This window comes from Neovison vison, chromosome 2 (assembly GCF_020171115.1).
Source record: "Neovison vison isolate M4711 chromosome 2, ASM_NN_V1, whole genome shotgun sequence".
Classification (NCBI taxonomy): Eukaryota; Metazoa; Chordata; class Mammalia; order Carnivora; family Mustelidae; genus Neogale; species Neogale vison.
The window spans coordinates 194,599,907-194,625,443 of record NC_058092.1 but is presented as its reverse complement, the minus strand read 5'-3'; the positions used below and the strand labels follow the sequence as shown (position 1 = coordinate 194,625,443).

At 36.3% G+C, this 25,537-nt stretch overlaps 1 protein-coding gene across 13 annotated transcripts in view; it reads right to left on the bottom strand.

Annotated features, from left to right (window-relative positions):
• Positions 1-25,537, bottom strand: part of NRG3 (neuregulin 3) — a 1,054,218-nt gene that overhangs the window by 391,138 nt on the left and 637,543 nt on the right. The gene's annotated exons all lie outside the window — the stretch shown is intronic.

Below are 25,537 nucleotides of genomic sequence, written 5' to 3'. Positions count from 1 at the left end.
TTATCCACATTTCATAAAGCACATACACAGACACTCGCACACATTCGTAAGTGTGCATGCAAACATACACACATGCCTCTGCCCACCACACACACACACACACACACACAAGCATGGGTACACTCCTGCATACAGACACACAAATGCAAATGTGAAAGCCTGGCAGGTTCACTCAGCCCTTATTTTAGAAAATAAAATCTGTACCCCCAAATTAAAAAGGAGGCGTTAAAGGAGGTGGTGGGGTAATGAAACAAGATTGTCAGTTACAGAATCTCCAGGATTTAACTGAATTACTTTTGGCCAAATTAAATTCAACCTTATTACCATATGCATTCTACCTCTATTCAAGGTAAGTGCCTTTATTCATGGTATGTTAATTTAAACTGGATGTTTTTCAATCCAAAAGGACAAAAAAAAGAAAAGTCTTGTTGTATACAGTTTCCTTAATTTACAGATTAGTAATTACTCTTCTATTGGCATTGGCTGTTTTTTTTAAAGATGATTTTAATTAGAAATTCTAATTAACTGCACACCACAATCACCCTTTTTGCCTCTTCATGAAATTGCTCCTCATAAAGCAGAGTGAATGGAAACCAAGTTATAATCAAAGTAAAACTGCAGATTAGGAAATAAGCATTTCAAATCTTGAAGCATCTACCAGAATTCAGGAGCTCTTTAAATCAGCATGATCTTTTATATATCCATGAGGTCACTGAAGTCACATTTAAAGAATGATTTCATTATTTCAGTCACTGAATTAAATAGAATAAGTTAATTTGAACAAAGATTGATTCCTTTTTTTTTTTTGACCTTAGAAAATGTTCTCAGATTTCCTAGGTCTTGGGTTCCATTAGCAAACAGAGAATGCTAATTGTACCTACCTCATAGGGATCTTACAAGTTAAATGAACTAATGGACACAGTTGAGCACACTACTGTTACATTTAGCACAAAAGTATGCTAGTTGACAGTGCTTGGGTCAGGCTTTAAAATTATGCAGACTGGCTCTGTATTCTGGTTCCATCTGATGCTGGGCTTTTTAAATTCTCAGGACTTTTTGCTTACCTGCAAAATGAATATTATCTATTTTATGTTATTATTGTAAAGATTAAAATTAATGATATGAGTAAATTTCTAGCTGCTTAAAGCTGGGTTGGAAAACTATGGAGTGGGGGCAATTCCAGCTTATTGTTTGTTTTTTAAATAAAGTTTTATTGTAACAGAGGAACACCCATTTGTTTACTTGTGCCAAGTAGTCACAACAATGACCATATGGCCTGCAAAGCTTAACATATTTACAATCTTGCCTTTTACAGAAAACATTCCCCGACTCCTGTACTAAAATAGCAATTATTCTACTCAAAGAAAACATTCTCCAATGTTTGTACTCTCCAAAGAGTGTACACTAACATTTATCATTTACTTATTTATGAATCAGTAATCAAATCACTATCTGATTTGTACTTTTCTCATTTTTTTTTATACCTGAATTAATGAATTAAATCTTTGATGCAGAATCACTGGATTACTGCAGCCCTGATCACCTTTACTATAATGACTGTTGGTCTGTGGATGTGTTAATGTCTTAATGGCCTTTGTCTGTGTTTTGGTGTGAGCACTGGTTCTACTTCTTTATGAGATTACATGTAGAATTTATTATGGTTGCCATAGCAATAGAGACATTTGTTGGACTTTGCTGTGATCAATTTACTGTGACTTTTTAAAAAAGCTTGGCAAAGATTGTTTGTAATAAACTATCTAATTTAACAAAACAATGAAAGAAAAGGTCTAAATAAGAAATATTGGAGAAAAAAATAGAGAAACAAAAACAACAACAACAAACACTTAGGTCAAAACTAGTATTACCAGACATTGTATATTTATAATTTACTGTGAGAAACGTAGTGTTTAAGATGTGGTTTACCTGTCAAAGGAAAGAACTCAAAGCTTTTCCTTTTCTAATCCATTAACACTTCGATGAACAGAAACATCCCAATTATCCATGAAAAACTTTTAAAAGAGGCTTTTGAGAAGAAATACTTCCCATTTTCCTGTGTTTTCCATCTTTAAGGTCATGGGAAGTTTTCTAACTATTGCAACAAGCCAATTCAATGATTTTTTAAATATGAGGGCGATTTCAATATAATCAAGCTTCTCTTCTCAGACAAGCAATATCTAAGTATTAATACAAAATTCAGCTTCATTTTGTTTCCACTGAATTTGTCTACATTCTTCTAATGGATATATTTGTGTGACTTGTAGAATAACTTGTAATTTGCAATGACTTCTTGGAGATATGCTCTTACTCCTATTATTATATACATTTTTAATAGAAATTCAGTTTAATTCAACTCAATTTAACTAAAATACATATTGAGGACTTCCACTGGGCCAGGTACTAGGCTCTAGGACACCTGCCCTTAGGTAACTTAATGCAGTTAGAACAAAAGTCAGACTCACTATTTGAAACAATGGATGTTATTAAATTCTAGAGCCAGAGAAATAAGGCAGCTGATCCCGGTATATGAAGAATTGTGTATTGCATTTCAAGCAGAGGGTGAGTCAGAGAAGAATTCACTAAGAATGTAGCATTTAATCAGACTCTGGGATGACTGCAACCAATAAAGTGGAAATGGGGGGACTAAAATAAGAGACTGCTGGAAAACCATTAAACAAAACAGAGAGTCAGGAAACCTGAGAGACTCAGACATGAAGATGAAGAGGCCAGAATGCATTAAGACACAGGTATCATTGGAAGGGAGGGAATAATAAGTGAATCCATGGTCAATGGATTAATTGATGTGCTAATTAACAAACCTATCATGTTCTGAGGTACTGGTGATGTAACAGTTTATAAGACAGAAATTTGTTCGTGTTTTAGAGGCTTAAGATTTACATTGATTATAATAAAGAAATGAGAAACTCATGTGGTAGACTTAACATTAAAATGGTCATCTATCACACAAGATTCTTCAAAATAACATGGGAAAACTGTGACCATGTTTTTGAGAGATTAATTTATAAGATTTTTCTTTTTCTATATCTCCCTGACAACAGCCCCTCAATATTTCAAAGTGACAGCCTGCTCTGTATTCCTTTCCTCAGGGACTTTTACCAGGCAGAAATTGAAAACACTGAATCCAGTGGTTCTGCTCACCTTTGTAAAAGCCCAAACACACTATAAAGATTATATTAGGTGTCCAAGAGGGCAAGGTAGAAGGAATAATTGTTTGAGACACCAAAGAGGGAAAAGGCAAGCACTTGGCAGGAAGGGGGAAGAAAGAAATATGTACAGAGATGCCCAAGAAGGAGGACAGTCTTCAGTCTTCAGGTAGGGAAAAATATCTGAATGAGAAATACAAATACATTGGCTACACATTCATGGGGAAAAGATAAGAGCTCCTAGAACTGAATGCCTAGGAACTGAGACATATAAAATTTAGAAAGAGAACAGTGAAAGAGAAGACCGTAAAGAAAAGCCCTTTAAAATGAAGATAAGACACCAGAGAAGAAAGTGCCTAGAAGCCGGATCATAACTTCTCTCCCACTCATTGTCCTTGAGACTGACAGTACCAGTTCAAAATAATAATTAATGATAATAACAATTTCCCTAAAGAGTACAGTATAGTTGTGCACCTAACTTAACAATCATGTGGCTCTCTTTATGCCAGGGTAGTGGAAAACAGCTCTTAGGACAATTTTCAATTCTAATTTTGGTAAAGAGAACATAAAGGCCAAGAAATTCATTCATTTATTCCACATTTATTGAATATCTCCATGGTTGAGGAACTGTCTTAGACTCTTGGTATCAATGGAACTTACATCTAATGGGGAAGGAAAAATGTATCATCCAAAGTCATGTACCTCCGAAAAGAGGGAACATAAAAGAAAACCCAGTTCTTCTGACTTTCAATTCTCAGCTCGTTCAATTAACCTATGTTGTCCTTTTGATTTTGGCCCCATAGAGCATGTTAATATGAAGTTTTATGGTGTAGACCCATAAAGGAATTGTCAAAAGAACAATGTCATCACAATTCTTCTACATTAGAAATCTGATCACATCACTCCTGCCGAAAATTCTTCAATAGCTCTCTGCTGCCTTCAGAATAACATCTCATATACACCACTTCATAAACTGGCACCTCACATGTGTATGCTCTTCACACTTACTGTTTACCCTTCTCTTTTATATCTCTACTGCTTCCAAAAATCGATTTGAGACTATTCTCCCAAACCCTCCAAGCCTGCCACAGCTTTGGATTTTTACACACATGTTGCCTTTGGATGGCAATGTCTACTCTTCGGCTTTTAACAACTTTACTAATGCATAAGCAACTACCAATTTCCACCACAAGTGCTGTTTTCTCAGGGAAGCCTTCTTTGACTCATCTTCCACTTGCTCCAGCCCTTTCTCCCAGGAAGCCTTGGATACTCCAATTCTCAACACTGCTCCTTTGTGTCTGACACCAGCTCCCCATGTGATCTCACCAAGAGATACCATGAGGTACCACAGGTTTGTGCTGTGGATTTATCTTCACTCTAGTCTTTGAAGTCCATAAAATAAGGGTGTTTATCTGTGGATAACCTCTGCATCCCCTATGCTCTACACAGTGCACAGCAAATGGTGAGTGACAAAAAGTATGTTGCATATACAACTGAATCTGGAAATGAATATATGAAATAATATTAAAGAATCTATTTACAACATGGAAAGATATAAACTGAGAAACAGCTCCAAATGAAATCTTCTTAAAGTATTTCAAATAGTATTTTACAAGTAAATTGTGGTGGAAAATTTTTAGCACAGGTGCCAAAAGACATCTCCTCTGGGGATGTGAGATGACGAAAAAGTTTCAGGAAAATTATTTAGCTTGATTAACAAACCTATCTAAAATAGACTTCCAAAAATTAAAACCAGCGGCTTCTCAAAATTGAACCAAGACTTCATTTAGAAGGAGAGAAAACTAGGTCCTTCCTATGAGAGGCCGGCTTAAAGAACATGTTATCTTTGCCCCGAGATCAACCTCAAGTTTCTAACGAAGAGGATGCAGTAGATTTAGATAGCATATAGAAGTCTACACTCAAGATTTGGCAATGATGAGAGAAAAAGACAATCTCGTGTTAGATAGTCTCCCATGTCCTTCCACTGTCCATGTCTGTGTCCGTCTTCTAGCTTTCCTGTTACAATCCTATGCCATGCACTCGTGAATGACAGCTGCTTATCTGATGAGATACTCATTTCTCACCTCCCACCCTGTTTGGGCAAGCTGAACCTTGGCTCAAGTTGAATGCCAGATAAGCAGAATTCTTACTTGTGCAATTAAAAGCAACTGGAGTGGAGATAACAGCATCCCATGGTTAGCTGAATAATTCATGACAAGTGTTCTCTCTTATTCATAGCTCCTCACACCTTGACTTGTGAAGCAGCTAGCACTCCCAGTAAAAGTGTCGGTTTCAGCTCAGACACTTCTTAAGCAACTCCTCTGATCAGGTATTTACATTTTCCCCACAACGTGGACCAGGATTTCTAGAAAAATAACAAGCACAGAAGAATGAGAAAAAAGAAGAAGAAGTAGAAGCAGCAGCAGCCTCTGCCGCCTCAGGACCCATGGAGACACCAGATTCTGTTTTTCTTTTAAATGACTGCTTTCAATTCAAAGCACAGGAAAAATCTTCCAGTGTTCAAATTGTTCATTTCTGGCTGTTTATCACCTGGTCACTTGTTCTTCAAATAGTGACCACAGTTTTAAAATACTATACTCTGTTTGTAGGTCAAGAGCGGTGGAAGAAAGAAAGAATGCCGGATTCCAAAGAGGTGTAGATATTACACTATGACTGCGTATAGCAAGCAAGCAAACAAACACACCCACACCCACACACAACAACAACAGAAGACAAGTGAGGCTATTTATTCTGTTTCAGAGTCTATAACTGAGTTCCCTTTAACAATCTCCAGAACCAACCTCAACCTTGAAGAATAATATAATCCTTTCACAAAATCCTGCTGCCTTCCATTTTAGGTGCATAATCTTAAAATACCAAGACCTTCCTCCCAGCAGAATTAGCAACTTAATAAGGATGGATTGAGTATGTGAGAACACAGGAAGAAGTTAAAAAAAAAAAAAAAATGCCGAGGGCAACAGTTCAAATAAAATTGGAGAATTTGTATGATATTAAAAATGTATAAGTACAAAACCCACTTCTATAAAAGGAGGAGGAATTTTAAAAATCTTTAGCTTTAGAATTTGTTGCAAAAATACAGGAATTAAAACAGTTTAATATCAGTATTTATTTCTGCAAAAAAAAAAACCTATGACATTAATATATACACTTAGTAGAAATATTTAAACAAGGTAGGGGCACCTGGTCAGTAGAGCATGGGGCTCTTGATCTTGGGGTCATGAGTTTGAGCCACACATGGGGTGCAGAGATTACTTTAAAAAATTTTTAAAACTTTAAACTGTGTAAAGATAGTTACAAAATGAAAAGAAATAGTTTTTCCCCTTATTTTCCTCCCCTACTCCTGCTCTCCAAAGGTAATCATTGTCAATACATTTTTATAATGTATATCCTTTGAGAAAAACTTTTTCACCTGTATTTTTGTATAAGTATTATATATTTTTTTTCATTTACACAAAGTAATCACTAGTTATTTACCATGGGCTTTTCCTGTATTCATGTTTTTAAGTGATTTCTACATAAAAATATCCTTCCATATTTCAGTCACTTCAACTTTTTGATCTTCATATTGTTCATTGACTGAATCTTGACTTATCTAGTCACATCCTTAATAATGCCTATTTAGCACGTTACCTTTTTTTTTTTTTTTTAAAGATTCATTTATTTGTTAGAGAGAAGGAGAGAAGGCACATACGAGTGGGGAGAGGTACAGAGGAAGGAAGAGAAACTCAAGCAGACACTGCCCTGAGTATGGAGCCCAACATGGTGCTCACCACCCTGAGATTATGATCTGAAGCTAAAACAAAGAGTCAGATGCTTAACTGACTGAGCTACCCAGGTGCCCCTGCATGTTGCATTTTTTATTTGATAGCTCAAAGAATGGTAAAGCAGAAATTCCTGCAGAATTATCTTGATGTGCATCTTTTTTATTAATTATTTTTATTAACATAAATGTACTATTTGCCCCAGGGGTACAGATCTGTGAATTGTCAGACTTACACACTTCACAGCACTCACCATTTTTGATGTGCTTCTGAAAAGATATCTGTTGGTTAAATTCTTAATAGTAGAGTGGCTGGTACAAAAGGCACATGCACATTTACATTTTGACAGACATTTTTAATGCATTCCTCAAAATTCTATATTAATTTGGAGTCTGAATCATGATGTATATAATAAATATTTTTCAACAACCTAGACAGAACTTCGTTTCCAGCCTGAACAGATGAGAAATCTCATGAGGCTTTGAACTGTATTTCTTTTACTGTCAGTGAGATAAAATATTTTATTCTCTAAGGTTACTTCTTACTTGTATTGCTTTTTTGTTCAACGTTGCCTAGTTTCTATTGCCTGTTTGTACATTTTTTACGGATTAGTCTAAATTTTTTATAAGTTAGGGGAATTATTCCTTATATCAGATGTTTTTCAGTTAAACAATGGAATTTAGGGAAGGATTTACTTAATATAATTTAAAAGCTGGAAGCCAAAAAGAAAAGATTAAGAGATCTGAGTAAATATATATACATTTATATGACAACATATAATAAACTAAGTCAAAGACCAAAAGCAAACCACAGATTAAAGAAAATCCAACACAATACACACATGCATATATATATATGTATGCATGTGTGTGTATATATATATATATAAAGTGTTTATGAATCAATAAGAAAATAAAGCTCTTCTGAAGAATTTACTATATGCAAGGCAAAATGTTATAAAATTTCAAAAAAGTAATCATATTTAATTTCAATATTACTGATTATTATTATTTATTTTTCTTTCCTGACAGCCAAAATGATAAAGAATTGATTAGCAATGACTATTTTTTAAGTTTTATTATTAACAGAGAGTTTCTTTTCAATATTGTTCTTGGCTACAGTCTATGATTGAGCTAAATCCCATAGTTCTTTGAATAATAGCTTGAAAACCATCAAGCTGGAAGGGTATGAGCCTACTAGATCTTAGAAATTGAAGAAGACACAAAAAGATGGAAGACCATTCCATGCTCTTGGATTGGAAGAATAAACATTGTTAAAATGTCTATACTGCCTAGAGCAATCTATACTTTTAGTGCCATTCTGATCAAAATTCCACTGGTATTCTTCAAAGAGCTGGAACAAATAATCCAAAAATTTGTATGGAATCAGAAGAGACCCTGAATCGCTAAGGAAATGTTGAAAAACAAAAATAAAGCTGGGGGCATCACGTTACCTGATTTCAAGCTTTACTACAAAGCTGTGATCACCAAGACAGCATGGTACTGGCATAAAAACAGACACATAGACCAGTGGAACAGAGTAGAGAGCCCACATATGGACCCTCAACTCTATGGTCAATTAATCTTCGACAAAACAGGAAAAAATATATAAAGGTTAGAATAGCCAATAGTAGAATCAGAAGATAGGAAATTAGGAATCCTAGCTGCATCCAAAATGAATACATGAACCTGGTATTAGCGGACATGGATAGCAATTTGCTGAGCCAGACTAAATACCAGATAATACAGGTGTCGTTTCTATATATGCTTTCTGTTAAAAATGCTATTAATGGAGGGACACCTGGGTGGCTCACTTGTTAGGCATCCGCCTTTGACTCAGGTCACAGTCCCAGGGTCCTGGGATCGAACCCCACAGTGGGCTCCCTGCTCCATGGGAAGCCTGTTTCTCCCTCTCCTACTCCCCCTGCTTGTGTTCCCTCTCTCACTGTGTCTCTCACTGTCAAATAAATAAATAAAGTCTTTCAAAAAATGCTATTAATGGAAACATCTATAGCAAGTTTTGCAGTAATCCAATGAGTTTTGATACTGTAGGTGAGAATAAAGGAGTAAGAATGAACTCATTGCAAGAGTGTTGAGTGAAAGGGCAAAAATGAGAAGGGAAACGGTAGTGGTGGTTAAAGGTAAGCCTTAAAAAACCCCAAAATCTAATGACCAGATAAAGAAGAGGTAGGTAGAAAACCAAAGGTATAAAAACATCCAACAAAGAAAAGAGGTGTTTTGTGAAAAGAATGGTAAGCAGTTGTAAATACTGCTGAAGAATGGATCAACTGAAAACTTAATATTAGAGTTCAGTTTTGTTTGTCATACTAAGGACAACTTATACAAAGTGCTTTCACATACTGTGACCTCACATTTGACTTACTTCTCACAGTAATATTGTAAGAAAGACAAGACAAGGCAGTTATAATTATCTCCATTTTGGAGATGAGGAAGCTGAAGTTCCAAGCAGTGAAGTAATTTGCTCAAGGCAATATTACTAGTTAGTACTTACTATGCTGCAACTAAAAACTAGAATTTCTTATCCCCAGTCCAATGCTCACTTTGATATATGAGGCTGTCCCCCCATGAATTTGACACTATCGGACACTTGTGAGTAAGCTACTCTTAAGACAGGCTCTACAGATGAATCAGGCATGGACCCTATTTTCAAAGACTTCTCAGGGTAGAATGGGACATAATCATTTACAGAAATAACTGTACTGTACTACAATGTTGGAATTAATAGTGCCATAAAAGTAAATGGAATATTGCTATGGAAGTTCACTGTGGGAATGGAAATTTAGAACATTTGGACTTGGTGGGTAGAAATGTGGGAAGATGTCATGGGCACGTAAAGGCATTTAAGTTGGAATAACAGTAGAGACAAGCATATAGAAGCAAGCAATGGACTGATAGGAAAAATAAATAACTCAGCTTGGAAAGGCCAGAGATAAAGTGAAGTAGTAGAAGATACAAAGAAAAACATAGGATTTACATCACAGAAATAGTTAATGATAGTAAGGAGATTGAGTGCTACGGAGAAAGTAAAACAGATCTAATAAAATAATTTGAAGAGAGAAATGCAATGATCAGGATATGCTTTAATAATAATTAGGGCACTTAACAATGTGCTAGACAATGTATATGTAGATGTTGGCATAGCTTACCAACATGAGATCATCTCTTCTGAGCACACAGAAAGATTATGTTTCTCCTCCCTCTTGAAGATGGGTATGGTCACATAACTTGCTTTTGCCAGTAAGAAATAATGCAAAAATAATAGGTGTCACCTCCAGTGATAACTGTTTTATTGTTTTTTTTTTAAAAGATTTTATTTATTTATTTGAGACAGAGAGAACACACGTGTGCACAAACTGGGAGGCAGTGGGGTGAAGCAGAAGAAGAAGAAGACTTCCCACTGAACGGGGCTTGATTCTAGGACCCTGGGATCATGACCTGAGCCAAATGCAGATGCTTAACTGACTGAGCCACCCAGGTGCCCTAGGATAAGTGTTTTGGAGCCGACAGACAAATCTCTAGGCTCCCTTCCCCAGCCAAGCCCATCAGTCTAAGAAAGAAGTATCATCTCAAATTTGTTTGCAGACTTTGTATAGGTGAGAAATAAACTTCTATTCTGTTAACACCTGCAGATTTGGGTTTATTGTTACTGTGGCATTACCTAACCTAGGCTGATTGTACACAATATTCAATGCTTTCAATGAATTAAGTAAAGTTGCTATTAAATTGGTAGGTAACTTGCATTAACATTAAAATACTGAATTGTTTCTGTACTCGTGGTAAATAGTGATTGTCCAACCCTAATATAATCTCCGTGTCTTTGCCTCTTTAGTCCAGTCCCACACATGCTGCCACAACCTCCCATGACCCAGCAATTAAGGGTTATTAACTGGTACAATAGTTGCGCTATGGCCCGCATCTGTTGTAATTCATCTGTGCGATGATATACCAATTGCAAAATAAATGATCACCTGCTTTTAAACCTATGAGGTCTTATTATCTCCCATTTAACAGACAAAACCAGGGTAAAGGTGAAGAAAATTGTGCAATGTTGTAGATTGTCTCACTCCAGAACTTCTGTGCTAACTACAGTGATCTATTGTCTCCAGCTTTGAGAGGATGATTTTGGTACCACCTAAGAAGAAATGCTAGAGGAAAGAGGAATATATATGAGTTTATTAATTGGTTTGAAGGTGAAACACGAGGCCTTCATTAAGGAAAAAAAAGCATTTTGGAGGGTAAATAAATAAATCAATAAACAAACAAAAAACTATCACTTGTGAAGAAACTTTTAGAAGTCGTATCAGCAGAATTTTAGGATGATTCGGTGAAGGGGAAAGGAGGTGGCGTATCATCCCAGAGAGGACAAGGAGGAGAGTGGAATCACTCCTAGAGGGAGAGATATGCATAGATGATTGATTTGCATTTTATTTGCCTCAACATATTATTTCCCTAGCTGAACTATTAGAGTTCGCTTTGAGCAAGCAAAACAAATGTCAAGTGTAACTACCTGTCTATACAGAGAAGAATTACAAGAGAAGCATCTTGCTGCTCATACAGATCTGGGAATGCCTGTCTGTATGATATAGCACATGTTTTATACCCACCAAGCCACTAAAGTTTAACTGTGTTTAGTACATATTTCTCCAGTTTAAGCACCCTTATTTCGGGCATTGGGTAGGTAAATTTCATACACTATGATTATTATCAATGAAATTTCAGACACCAGATTTATGTTTGTCCTTTAGTCTGACCATTACACTGATCGTTGAGCAGTTAAGAGAAGGCTATTAGTTTCCTATATTATAGGAAGACTTTGTTATAGGTAAAAGATGAGGTCATAAAGAAAATACTAGGAAACAGGAATTGACTGGAAAGGATGTCTCATTTCCAGTCTGAGGTCATAAAAACTGGTGGGTCTTCTCCCAACTCCTTATGTTCTTCAAAGTTCAGAGGCATCAGAGATGAAAACAATGTAGATCTTTTTGGAAGTGCTTATAGGATAGGTATTTTATGTGAAGAGCTGCCAGACCTACAGCAACTCTATGTGGACAAGAAGTAAACTGCCCTACTGTTCGGCCACTAAGGAAATAGAATTTATTTTTTACCACCACAGAGCAAAATACCAATGTGAGGGGTGCCTGGGTGGCTCAGTGGGTTAAAGCCTCTGCCTTCGGCTCCCCGGGTCCTGGGATCGAGCCCTATGTCAGGCTCTCTGCTCAGCAGGGAGCCTGCTTCCTCCTCCTCTCTCTCTCTCTCTGCCTACCTGTGATCTCTGTCTGTCAAATAAATAAAATCTTAAAAAAAAATGCGAGTGATTACCTCCTCTCTACCTAAATAACTTCCCACCACAAAGCCTATTATGTTTTCAGATGGCTATCTTTTTCTCTTTAGAAAGTTCTTCATTTTATTGATTTAATATCTACTAACAGATAAGTTAATGCATCAGCCTTAGTTATTTGGTGCAATCAAAATACCACAATTATAATAAAGATAAACAACTACATCATTCACGACTATTTCCTATACTGTCTCTGCTTTTAAATCTAAGTTATAGATAGGAGAAGGGAGTTGGAGGAAATAGGAGGGGAGACCAACCATGAGAGACTGTGGACTCTGAAACACAATCTGAGGGTTTTGGAGGGGCGGTGGGTGGGAAGTTGGGTGAGCCTGGTGGTGGGTATAAGAGGGCACATGCTGCATGGAGCACTGGGTGTGGTGCATAAACAATGAACTCTGGAACACTGAAAAGAAATAAAAAATAAATAAATAAAAATTTTAAAAAAACATAAAAAATCTAAGTTATGAGAATATTCGGGGATAGCAAAATAAATCTTTTCAAGTATATTTTCTTTTTTTTTTTAAAGAGTATTTATTTATTTATTTGACAGAGAGAAATCACAGGTAGGCATGGGTGATTTATAGCTTTATAAATCAAATTACATTTTTGCAATTTCCTTAAACCATTAGTTTCAGACTCACCAGCCATACTTATTTTTTTCCTTTTCACGGAACTTTCTAAAATGTAGGTGAAAGGCTTCACTTCTTAACATGTTCCAACAGGTAAGATAGCATGCACATACTACTCTATGGCCCATTAGAAACAGACTTTTTTCTTCCTTTAGAAGAATTTATCATATTGAATACATTACATATGTATATATCTTCTGAAATCTATCACGTCTGAGAGTATCACTACTCATCAAAAAACAAACATCAGATAGAAAAAAGGGAACCTGATCAGTGCCTGCTACAACTCCACTGGGGAGTGGTTTACATGCCAACATCTCTCTTTCTGGGTGTGGAAGACACTTAGCAAGTACATAGCACTATAAAGTCTGCAGTTCATGATTTCAGGAAACACAGCCTGGAGACAGGATCAGGGACAACATTGGTTCCATAAATATCAGGTGCGTTGTGTTTGTTTTCCTCGGTGAGTGGTTGGATAGAGGTCAAGGCTCTTAACCACAAGTCATAAGCTAGGTTCAGAAGCTGAATCTGCTGCAGATAGTGCCCAGAGTCATTTGGTGACCATCAGCAACCCAGTAAGAACCCATATTAGCCCTCCATGTACTCAGGATAGCATACCTAGAAGACCAAATGTATCAGAAAAGAAGAACAATGATTCTCAGTTTAAGGGCTGGCTAACTGTCCTGCCTTCCTGACATTTAACCAATACTCCACATTCAGACCTTCCATATAATTTGTAGTTTCCCAAATCGTCATACTATTTCATGTTGTTACAATTCTTTCCGATGCTCCCTCTGCCTGGGAGGCTCTTTCACTTCTAATCCATAGTGCAAAATCCTAATAAACCATAGGCTTCCTGTGGAGCCTTCTAGAACTTTGCTCCCACCTGTGTCTCCTGTGCTTCGTCCTCACAGTACGTCAGTTATCTAAGCACACAGAATGGGAGTTGCTCTTCTCTGATTTTCCAGAATCTTACTAGAAGCTGGCACCAAGGAAGTACTTACTACTTGAGTTAGGAATGAAAGGAAAAAATGCACACGTTAGGAAAGCCTTGTATTTTTTTCTGTACTACAGAGAAAATTCCTGCTGAGTTATGAAGATAGTGAGCACTCAGAGCATGGCATCTTGTAACAAAGAAACCATCCCCATATTTTTCTCCTTTCCCAGAAATAGCACTGAGGTGTCAGGATATCCTCTGACACACTCAGCATAACAGGATCCCATTGTGGAAAATAAGCACTGTGTGTCTAGATCCATTTGTAATCTAAAAATCAATAAGCTAAAGAAGTTAGAAGGAAGAACTTCTATTTCTCTATGTTCAAGACAGAAATTCAGGCAGGGAGTCAGGTAAGAGAGTTCTACAGCAGCTTTTCTACTAGGATTAAAGTCAGTGTTATGCTGGCTTAACACGGAGGTTAATTCTTTTTTACCAGCTCTCAAAGAGGCTCCCAATATTAGTGCATTTACCCATTACAAGACTTCAACCCTCTCTCAACTGCACATCAAAAAGGATGAACTGGAAATCAACTAACTGGGATCAATGTAACCTGGAAAACCCCAAGAGTCCCACACCTTGCAGCTTTCTTTTCTCTTTCTTACAAATGCCCTTGGGAAATGGTGCATTGGAATATCCAATCAAAGCAGAACTTCTGAAGCAAAATCTGAATTCAGATAGACTACAAAATGGAAGTTTTAATCAATTCAGGAGATGCTCCATCCAAAGAAATATGGAAAATGAATCAACAGACAATATAATTATGCAAAATAATATCACTGGCAGCCTCAGCTCAAGCATTCACAAACACTTTTTCTTTCCTCCAAATGAACTTCTGATTGAAAGGATGAGACATCCTCAATCTTTTGTTTATCTGAGGAATGTGTGCACATGGAAAAGTGATTAGTGAACTTATATTCATTATCTGCATTTTTTAGCTGCTGTTGACAAAAAAAATAGAGAAGAAAATATCAACTGTTTCTCCAAAAATAACCCCTTATTCATTATTTATAAAAATTTTATAGAAGCGGGAGTACATTGTAATTTAATACTACTGAGCATTTATAAAAAAATGTAATAACATTAACATACTGTATGATCTTTATTCGAACACATCAATTTAATTAGGATACTCAAATCAAGAACACTTCAGCCATTAAATATTTTTAAAATATTGAAATTGTCAAATTTATCATCAAACAGATGATAAAAATCAAAATTTTAGTAAATTGTCAAAATTGTCAAAAATTAGAAAACAGACTCAAACGACAGGCTATCAGAAGGGAACTCACTAATACTGCAAGGACGATTAAACACAATAAAAATCACCTTGGTAATGATCATTGATGCAAAAAATTAGGCTCTTATTAATCTGATCACATTTTATTTTAATTTGTTAGGATACATTTTATTTTATTTAAGAATTTGCAGTGGAATCCTCAGGGAAAAATAGGTCAGGAGTATTATATTATTAAACACATATATATTTATCCCATTTTTTTCCTCTCCTATAAGTGTGGACAAAAATGGAAAATGACCAGGAATTATCATAATTCCCATCTTGGTAATGTTACAATGATGGAAGCACACTATTTTTATTCAGAATTTCATTAAACTTTTTTTTAATAGATTTTAAATAGACTATTTATGGGTTTGGATGTCATGACAAGTTCCTATTTAACTGGTGCTGGTTTTTTATGTAAATGAGTACATACTTGCCTCTCTGCATCTCTGGGTTTACTAAACTACCCATTATTCTCTTCCTAGATACACAGAAAGCATAAGTTCAGTGAAATACGCAACTAGAGGTGGCCACATGACTAAGATCTGACCATTAAATTGTGACTGGAATTGAATTGTGTCATTTGAGATTGAGGAAATGATGAGCTGAGGTGTCCTTCCCACATACTTTGTCCCTCCTTTGTGCAGCTGGAAGGGGAGGTCTCCTAGACAGCTGAGCCACACAATGGAAGGAGTAGATCCCCAAGTCACACTACAGGAGAGCTGCTGGGAGACTGCGATGTTAGTGACAAGGAAACTTCTGTTATGTTAAGCCATAGAATCAGTGAGTTATTTGTTATGATTGCTCAGTTAATTATCCTGATTAATAGAACTACTGTCTTGTAGAAATACATGCTACCTGCAAACTACAAAGGGACTGGTTGTGTTTTAGAAAATTTAATGCCAAATCTTTATGAGTTTCTTTATCATTACAATGAGTACTCCATTAATCCATTTTATCAAAAACACTGAAATTTTAGTGACTAGAAACGGGCATTTACAGCTAGCTATGAAGCCAAGACAGAGGCCTTTTAACAAAGACATTTAAAAGAAAAAAAACAAAACAAAAACAAAAAGTGAAGGGTCCACATTAGTTGGTAGCAGAACAGACCTTGAGTTCTACCAGCCATCTATGTTCTCATTTCTTTCTGTTATCAAATTGCTGGGGAAGGTCTGTACGCCACACTGATGACGTCCATGTATGACTCTAACATTTGGAAAACATAAATAAATGATGGTGAGCTTGAAGATAATGATCATGATGATGGCTGATTATACCAACCATTTATTGAGCGTTCATTTACCATGCAATGAATACTTAACTTGATGATTTTAGTATTTTAGATGACCCATGTGAAAACAAAATTAGTATCTCCATTTTAAAGGTTTAGAAACTGAGACCTAAAATCCGATAAAGCTAATAAAGGTAGAAAGGTGAGTATAATTTAGAGACCCATGCTCTTAGCTACCACTCTAAAAGAAATCAGAGACTTTTAAATACACCGGGCTCATCAAGGACCTGTGCTTAATATAATTCTGTGCCGCAATCCTACTGCCCTCCTATTAAAGTCTAAATGGCATGTTATGTTAAAAGACCTTTCATGAGCCTACCTTTCCTGTCTCTATAATTTTTCCCGTCAGTTTCTCTAGATGTAAAAATTAAAGCTTTCTTTCACACATGTGCATGTGTGAGAGACAGAGAGTATGGTGGGGTTTGGGATTTACTTTTCTGGCTTAAGTAAGATTGAGAAATTTGGGTGGGTGGGTCTGGGATGATTCTTGAAATTCAAGTATGCATCTCAACAATGATGTCCTACCAAGGGCAGCAGTATTGTGAGGGAAGAAAGAAAGTGTAATTGTCCTCTTGTTTGTTTCTGATTTTTTTCTACCTGTTTTGTTTCATTCATAGTCCTATATTGTATCATCCTTAATCACATATCAGATAGTGGCTATCCATGATTGCCAAGTTCCAGCTGTCCTTTGTTTCAGTCCCTTGATAAAAGATGGAATTAAAAGAGAATGCAAATATAACACAATAAATTTGAAAGTCCAGAAGGAAAGAACTAGAAATTTAAAAACAATGACAATTACCAAAGGAAAAGTAGAAAACTTGAATAGGCCAGTTTCTATAGAAGATACTGGCAAAGTGATTAAAAATATTACTCCTCTTTCCCCCAAAAGACCCTTGAGCAAGAGAGTTTCTTGTCCTACGTCTAGGCTTCTTCTAAGTAAGTGATAATTACAAAGATAATTAAGATTTTACAGACTGTAGGAATAGACGGGTATCTCATCAGCTCATTTTATATTGCAGGAATAGAATTAATAACCAATCTAAAAAAAGATGGTACAAAGAAGGAAAATTATAGAATAGGCATTAAGATATATTTAGAAATAGATACAAGCCTATGTATATGCAGCAATTTTCAATAAAATACTATCAGAGAGAATCTGATAGTGATTTAGTAGATAAATATATTAGAAGCATAGAAGACTCACATTTCACTGACAAAACTAAAGGAGAAAAGTCATATAAATATTCCAGTACATGAGAAATTATTTACTAAAGTTAAGTAGTCATTTCTTATTTTTAAATGAAATTAAAGCAGTAATAGAATAAATATTCTTTAAAATGAGAGATATCGCACACATATACATACAAAAACCCCACTTTTTTAAAAATTAAATTAATTTATTTATTTTCAGAGAAACAGTATTCATTATTTTTTCAGCACACCCAGTGCTCCATGCAATCTGTGCCCTCTATAATACCCACCACCTGGTACCCCAACCTCCCACCCTCCTGCCACTTCAAACCCTTCAGTTGTTTTTCAGAGTCCATAGTCTCTCATGATTCACCTCCCCTTCCAATTTACCCCAACTCCCTTCTCCTCTCTAAGACCCCTTCTCCTCCATGATATTTGTTATGCTCCACAAATAAGTGAAACCATATGATAATTGACTCTCTCTGCTTGACTTATTTCACTCAGCATAATCTCTTCCAGTCCGGTCCATGTTGCTACAAAAGTTGGGTATTCATCCTTTCTGATGGAAGCATAATACTCCATAGTGTATATGGACCACATCTTCCTTATCCAACCCTCTTCCACTGTTGGTGGGAATGCAAGTTGGTGCAGCCTCTTTGGAGAACAGTGTGGAGATTCCTCAAGAAATTAAAAATAGAACTTCCCTATAATCCTGCAATTGCACTCCTGGGTATTTACCCCAAAGATACAGATGTCGTGAAAAGAAGGGCCATCTGTACCCCAATGTTTATAGCAGCAATGGCCACGGTCGCCAAACTATGGAAAGAACCAACATGCCATTCAACAGATGAATGGATAAGGAAGATGTGGTCCATATACACCCCACAACTTTTTAAAAGCAAAGCACTAAAACCATTTCCACTGAACTCTGAATAAGAAAGATGCATAGGTAGTTATTTGAATCTAAATAAAAACATTTTTAATAAACTCAGGTAAAGACCAGAAGAAACATAAAACAGTATTTTTACCAAATACATGCTAATAGATACAGACAAGATGTAAAAAAAGAAAAAACCTAACTAATAGAGAAACTAGTTAAGATGGTTGGATACGACACATTTTCAAAAATAGTTTCTGTCTACACTAGCAATAACCAGATATAAATGAAAATGGGAAGTATTCTGTTCTGAAAAGTGACAAAAACTATAGTGTGCATAGTAATTAATATAATAAGAAAATTCAGCATTTATAAGGAGAAAATTAGTAAATCTTATTGGAAGACATAAAACAAGGTTTGTATTTCAGTTATAGCATATCTTATTCTTAAATGCAAAGAGAAAATAATAAAAATGTCAACCACCTAAAAATGAATTCATTTCTTAATTTATAAATCCAAATAGAACACTAAATTTTTGAACCGAGTAAATGAGTTAATAGTTCATATGTCAGAATATATTATGAGATTTGATGCATTTTTATTTCTATTTTTACCTCAAAACAAAAATGAGAATAAAGATATTAAATGTAATTTTAAAAACACAGATACAGTTAGAGAGAGATAAGAAGATGATGACCATGGACAAATGATGCCAAGCAAATTTGGGAAGTCTAGAGAAGATGAAAGATAACTGATTTAGTTGAACCAATCTCATGCCACATATTTAAATACAGTGAAAATATAGTGAAAACTATATATATAGTTTATGTATGTATTTATATTTGAAAAATATATACTTAATTATAATTATATGCATATTTTATGAGTGTATATATATATTTTTTTCAATAATTTTTATTAACATATAATGTATTATTAGCCCCAGGGGTACAAGTCTGTGAATCACCAGGTTTACACACGTCACAGCACTCGCCATATTACATACCCTCCACAATGTCCATAACCCAACCACCCTCTCCCTCCTCCCTCCCCTGACAACCTGTTTGTTTTGTAAGATTAAGAGTCTCTTATGGTTGGTCTCCCTCCCAATCCTATCTTGTTTCATTTTTTCCTTCCCTACCTCCAAGCCACCCACATTGCCACTCAAATTCCTTGTATCAGTGAGATCATATGATAGTGGTCTTTCTCTGACTGACTTATTTCACTCAGCATAATACCCTCTAGTTCCCTCCATGTCGTTGTAAATTATATATACTTCTTTACAAGTGTATCATGTTATTTTACATTTAGATCTTTAAGGAAATCCCCATTAATATGAAATATCTGGGTAATACAGTTGACACACAATGTTACATTGTTTTCAGGTGTACAATATAATGATTCAACAACTCTATACATTATGCTACGCTCACCACAAATGTAGCTACCATCTGTCACCATACAACAGGATTACAGTAGCTTTAACTCTGCCATACCTTTTATAGCTTGAGTAATTTTTGATATTTAAGTATTATAAGATGCGGTGTCCCTTGAAAGGAATAAGCTATATATTGCATTACTTGGGTGGATTCCATGTTAAGAGACAAAAGCAAGATTCAGGGTGGTGTGTATAAAATGATTCTGTATTTATAAAAACAATGACTAAAACCCAAAATGTATGCATGAGAATTTGTATATTGCACTACAAATGTGGAGAAAATTGTGTACTGCTTAGCTCTTCTGCTACAGGAAATAGACTGGCTGTTGTCCTCTGGTCTGATCCTTGTTCTTGCTGAGGCCACAGGAACTAGAAGGTGCTGTCAGCCAATGACCTGGCACAGCATGGTTAGTAATATAGGTACATTCCTACAAGTTGTCGACTGCATGTCTGGCTGGTTGAGTCCCCATTAGCTTAGTCAAACTTTCTTAGTACTAGACTGCAGCCTCAGACTCTATCTTCCTCTTCTCTTTCTCAGCAGTTAGACCTGACTAAATGCTCCCCCCAGTTTCTTCTGGTTCCTTTACTCTCTCGTTCATAGGTATTTCCCCAATATACCTTGTTCACAGGTAATCTTGTCTTGGAAACTTCCTCTTGAGAACCCAAACTAAATGGAAGGATAGACTCCAGACATTAGCAGTGGTTGCCTTATTTGGTTGAGAGGAATCAGGAAGAAAAAGGAAACAAATACAGATGAGGGGGGGAAATGAATCAGAAAAAATATATGTTCGCAGTAAAAGCAACATGTATCAATAATGTGATCCCAGCTGTGTTAAACTGTATGTATACATAAAGAATGTATGTGTGTTCACAAAGAAATGCATACGAGTCTATCAACAAAGTGTTGATGGTGGTTATCTTATATTGGTATGTCCTTAGGTGACTTAATTTTTTCTTCCATTTTTATGTAACATGTAATATTTAAATAATATTTAAATAATCAGAAATAACAGAATTTTCTCCTTTGTGGAAAGAAAAAACGGGAGAAAACATATCCAATAGAGAAAAAAGAGAGAAATTCCAAGCATATGGTACTAATCTCAGAATCAGGCTTCTTAAATAACACAAATCTAATAAAATGAAATATGTCGAATAGTACTGGCAAAGTTAATGAAAAAAGTGAAATAAATATCTCTCTACCTCAAAATTTTCTACAAATATACCAGTTTGAATCCCATGTGTTGTGATTTGCCATGAACTTTCTCCATTCTATGTGATCTTGGCATATTAACAAGCCTTCAGATAGGGTAAACTACTCACTCTGGTTTGCTTAAGGACTTTCTTTTTTTTTTTTTTTTTGCATGGGATGTAACTCAACCTAGGAAGCCCCCCAGTCCCAGACAACCTTGACCTACACTTCCCTTACCTTCAAATGATATTCAGTAGAAACTGAGGCCTGAGAAATGGGGCACAGAACCAGGCTTAGGCCATCTGCATTCATCTGCAGGAGAGGTGAGTCTGGGTTTGGACTTTCAGGATAAAATACTTTTGATTTCTTTAGGGTTTTCTATAATTATAGAGAAGCTGAACAGAGAGGCACCTGAAATGCTGTCCTCATATGATTGTCTTATAATAGACATTAGGAAGGATATTGAGTCAGACCAAGTCGGCTCTGGTTGAGCCTGTGGACCACAAGGTTAGTGTCTTCCCAGCACACAGAACCTTCTCCTCACAGTAGCAGGAATACAAGTTCGTGCTTCAACCACTTTGAACTTCTCCATGTGCCTGCTCTATGATTACTATACTCCTCTCTGTCCCGCAATTGGTGCATCCTTTTCTCTCTGCTGAGATTGTTCCACTTCTCTGATAGAAATGTTTTATCCCTTTTTAAGGCTTAGTTCAAATGGGAATCCTTCCCAGGCACAGAAAGGACCTCTCTTCCTTAGGCTCACACATGTTCCAAACCTCTCTTCCAGCTCTTACCCCATTGTAATGTGGTGATAGCTCTGTCTCTTCTGATCAGCTGGTAAGGACCCTGGAGCTAGGTCCCAAAGCCAGCTCTGCCACCTACCACCCTTTTGATCTTGAGAAACTTAATTAAGTCTCACTGAATCTTAGTCCTGTCAAAGGTCCAATGTGGTAGTTGTAAGAATTCAATGAGTTCATACACTACAGGGCTTAGGAACATGCCTGGCACAGAGTAAATTCTACACCGAGGTTGTTGCTAATACTATATCTGTCCTCAGTGCACAGCTCAGTGCCATGCTCATGATCAACAAAGATCTACTGAATGGAAATCACTACTTCCATTGTTATTGCAAAGGCATATTACCACCAGAAAAAAAAGCGAAAGAGAGAGAGTGTAAAGCCAGGCCACAAAGAACTGAAGCCACTGGTGAAGTACATCCCACCAGGGCTGGCCCCTATACAGCTAACATGTTCCCTTCCCATGGTTATATCTATGCATTACAGTGATCTCCATGACAGATGAATTGCCCTTAAGCCCTTGCTGGTTTTCCAATTAGCACATGTAAACTTGATTCATGCCCCAACCTCACTGTTGGAGGCACCAGGTATGCCAAAATGATTGTTAGAGTTCTAGAAAACATAGCCTAAAGTTTCTTCACCATGTCTAAAACTCAACCATATCTAAAGCCTCGCAATGTAATGACATGACAGAGAAGGGGGCAATAAACAAGGAAGTAGAAGGACCTGTAGAATCTGAAAAAAATTAAATTTTGGAAGAAGGTAAAGTAACCTTCATAGTGGATTGTGAAATAACAGCTGTTAAGATAAGAAGAATCCAGAAAAGTGAGATGTAACTCAAAGATCAAAGAGTGTTTTAAATAGAAGAACGTCATCAAATGTGTCAAATGAAGCCGAGAGGTTAGAAGATGAAGACAAATACAGGACAATTGAATTTAGTGACCTTGACAAGAGCAGTTTCATGCAGTGGTTTGGATGAAATCCCAACTGCAAGGGTTGAAGAATGAGAAGAGGAGGTTAGTGACAGAACATATAAATGACTTTTTCAAGAAACACCCGTATAGGAAAAACAACAGGTAGAAGAAACAGGGTGGTGTCTGGAGATGTAGAAGAAGCAAGTTAGTTTTTCTTTCTTTTTCTTTCTAAAGAATGAGAATTCTATATTGAAGAAAAGTTTTCAATGACTATTCAGGAGAGCCAAATTCAGCAAAAAGGAGACAATCAAACGGTTGAATCCTTAAGACAGTACTCAGGAAAGGAATCTAGAGCATGATGGGCTTGGCCACTGGTAGTAGGCAGGGCACCTACTTAATCTGAGCATAAGGGCAAAAAGAATAAGCAGATGTTGAGGAAATGGATTTTAGCATTTGCTGTTGGGAGGATAAGAGGATAAGGGAGTTGACATTCGAAATCTTCCATTTTCTCAGTGAAGTATAAAGCAAGCTCAACAGTGAAGTGAGAAAGCCTAGGGCTGTCAATGGGTTTTAGGAGAGAAGAGATATAGGAATTAGTAGTTTTTGAGAGTGTAAAAATGAGCTTATGAGATAATTGTGGTAAGACTACCAGACAAGGTTGACTCCTTTTGAATATAAAGTGAAGCTAATATGTTTGTAGAGGTTTTTCCAGCAATGGTCTGCCCTTTAGGTGTGGACATAGAGGGAATGGACAGCTGGCTACCACCAGGGTGGAGAAATTGCTGCCTCAGAAATAAAAAGGAATGAGCAATTTGTATTTGGAAAGATAGGATTACGATGGTGGGTCATGAGCTATGACTAAGAAACACAAAATACATAAATAAAAATGAGTAGAGGGGTTTTTGTTCTAATGAGAAATAGTGGTAACAACAGATTGGAGATCCCACTATATCTCCACTAAAAAATGGACTGGTTGTATCTCAATCAGTTTGTCAGATTCCAAATATTTGGAGTAAGACACTGGAGTTTTTTCGGGGAAGAAAACAGACATAGTCAAAGACTGGAGGAAAGGAGAACACTTGGGAGGGCACATCTCTGGTGGGAGACAAACAGGAAGTGCAAGAACACAGCGTAAGGACAGGAGGTGTAGGAAAAGAACTGAACTATTATACATACCATTCTCTTGACTGTCACTTTTTTTCACATAAAAATACCTATGTTATTCATGTCTTAACATGTCAATAAATACAGGTCTCTGTCATTGCTTTTTAATGGTGGCATAATGTCCTGTTATGTGTATTGGAGCTAATCCTCTACTGTTGGATAGTTAGATGGAGTCTATGTTGTTAAATAGGACTAGAATTATGAGAACTGTATCTATATCTTGGAAGACAATCTCATCCAGTATTTCTGGACATGTCTGAGTTCCCTCCACAGTCCCCAGAGTATTGCTCTGAATGACCATAACAATCTTTAAAATAAGGAAACTTGCATAAAATGTTGCAGCCTTCAGGACAGACCATCAGCTCCAAGACTGACATGAGAAGAGATCCCATGCACTTTCGTACTTTGAAATTCTAACCCAATTATATACTATTAGGTCATTATAGATGCTTTAGAATAGATCGTTTGATTTTTTAAGAGGCTGACTTTCAATCCCAAGACAATTCACTTAAAGCATACCAAGGTTTCAGGAAGGTCATCTACTTCTTATTTTTAATTCACTTTCTCTTGAAAACATAATTCCACCCTTTAAGAAATGTAGCATTTTGATGTGTTTGTTTGGTGCAAATCCATTCTTCCAATGCCCTGTGTAAAAATGTACCAATGTTTAACAGATGATTCCAGATCCTGAGGATTTTGAAATGCAGCCTGTGTTGCTATTGGAGGCAATTAAGTCTGTAGATTTGCATTAAATCGAAATATTATAACTGTCTCCTGAGCTGTTGCTTTTTTTGGAGGCCTAATTAAATCTTGTAGATAAACAAACAGAAAATATCTAGGCAGGTGTACATATACTTAAATATCACGGGCTGAGGGGGATGGATGTGTGCCTTATCTCAATATTGGAGCTGGGTGATTTTAAAGAAACTTCTATTACTTCAAGTAACTAAGAAGAAACTTTATTTTAAGTAACTTCCCCCTCCCATTCAGACTTCCATGAGTCATTCTCTGAGGTATTCCTAGCTCCAGCTCTCAGCATATATAATAGGTTTCCATGAATGCTTTAACATTCAGCTCTCCAGGCAGTTCTATTCAGAATATTAAAGATTGTATGTTTTTCCTTCTGACCTCACCAAAAATACCGTCAAGAACGCTGCTAACATTCCCAATTTAAATAACAGGTAACTGTGGAGTTCAGCATTTTAAAAATCTCTCTAGCAAACACTTCTGTTGATAAAAGAGTTGGTGACTCAGGGGTATGTGATGAGTACAGAAGTATTATAGAGTTAAAGGGGAGATGGAGAGGTTTCTCTATAAGAATCTAATTAGAAAACAAAGTGGAGGTGGTTGGGGAGGGGTCTGTTCACTGGTTATCCTCCTATTTTTTTTTTTCTTTAAAAAAAGGAAAGGGGGCTCCTGGGTGGCTCAGTCAATTAAAGTCCAACTTTTTTTTGTTTTCTTTTTTTTTTT